Source organism: Austrofundulus limnaeus, unplaced genomic scaffold (assembly GCF_001266775.1).
Source record: "Austrofundulus limnaeus strain Quisiro unplaced genomic scaffold, Austrofundulus_limnaeus-1.0 Scaffold61, whole genome shotgun sequence".
NCBI lineage: Eukaryota > Metazoa > Chordata > Actinopteri > Cyprinodontiformes > Rivulidae > Austrofundulus > Austrofundulus limnaeus.
Genome location: NW_013952463.1, coordinates 1,841,980 through 1,843,388, shown reverse-complemented (window position 1 = coordinate 1,843,388; position 1,409 = coordinate 1,841,980).

Here is a 1,409-nt window from a genome sequence, read left to right as displayed (position 1 = left end):
TTTTAAATAAAAATATGGTGATATAAAAATTTTAAAAAATTAGCGGTTGTAATTCTAATACTTTTATCATTTGTATGGACAGGTTTTTAAATATTATTTTTTCGTCATAAAAACGCGAAATAAACATGCACCTACAGCGGGTCAATTAGTTCTTCAAATGATAATTTTAAGTTAATTTTATAGTTTTGTGATATTAATAATGCTAATGTATTGATACTTTTCTAGTTTTGATTTAAGTTGGCTTGTTTAGCGTCGTCACAGTTGCAAGGTGACATGACGTACGCCGGGGTAAGGAGGGGAGGCAAGACCGTCCAAATTCACAGCCTCTTTTTTTCCGGTCTTCCCGGTCTACCAAGGACCCGGCCCGCCGAGACCGGGGAGTCTGGGTCCTCCGGAGGACCCGGCCRGTCGTTTTGGACACAGCTTTAGTCAGACTGATGTGATTTGTGAAAGAGCCCTGTGTTCAAAATGAACCACACTTCAAAATGCCTGAACTATCCCTTTAATATCTAGCTTTGACTTGTGAAGGGTAATGTTAATCCATGAATGAAGTGAATAAATTACAGTGGGGGAGATTTAAAAATATATATAAAAAACGAGCTATATGATGACTGCACCTTTATTTGTGTGTACCATGCAGTCATTCAGTGACCTGATAAGTTTCAAACATCCTCTAAAATCGGTGTAAAGTTTCCAAATCAGCCCTAAAGAGCCAGCTAGCTTGTTAAAGTCTTCCCTTTCAGTTTGSTAGATAAAAATCTGGGCAATATTGAGAGTTTGTAGTTCGTTAGTGGAAGGGAGCCTGCCTGTTGTGAGCATGTAGTGCTGCCGACTGCTCTATGCCTTCAACTGTGTTTCTCTCAGACTCGGAGGGAAGCGCGAGCGGGTCGGTTTCAAGCTCCCCTCGCGCTGAATTGATTCTACTATGGGTCCTCTAGAAACATGGCGCCGGAGCGCGGGGGAYCTCTGTTTTACACCCGCCTCTGTTCCTCGCCTCTCTTCACCCTAAACGAGCTACTTTACCCRACATCGAGTTTATATTCGGCTTAAAATTCGATCTAGCGCCGAAATGGACTCGCTTTCAAACTGCACGCGCTTTCCTGAGCGCGCACGTCTCCGTTTCCCACCCCTCCTCTGTACCCACAGATGGTATATTCCACAATTTATTCCAGGGAAAGACTGACAGTTTTTTGGGTCATGAAGCAGCTGTTCAAGTCAGCGGTTCGCCCTCCCTCCGCAAGAATAAGGAATTAGTACATTTCAAATTAGATAACGACAAACAGCGGAGCAAGTAGAGAGAAAAAAAGTAAGACAATATCACATAAAACATTTAAACTTGAGGGGGGCAACTTTTAATTGTCCTTAAGGAGGAAAATAAACTATTTTTATCCACATTAATATGAACAACA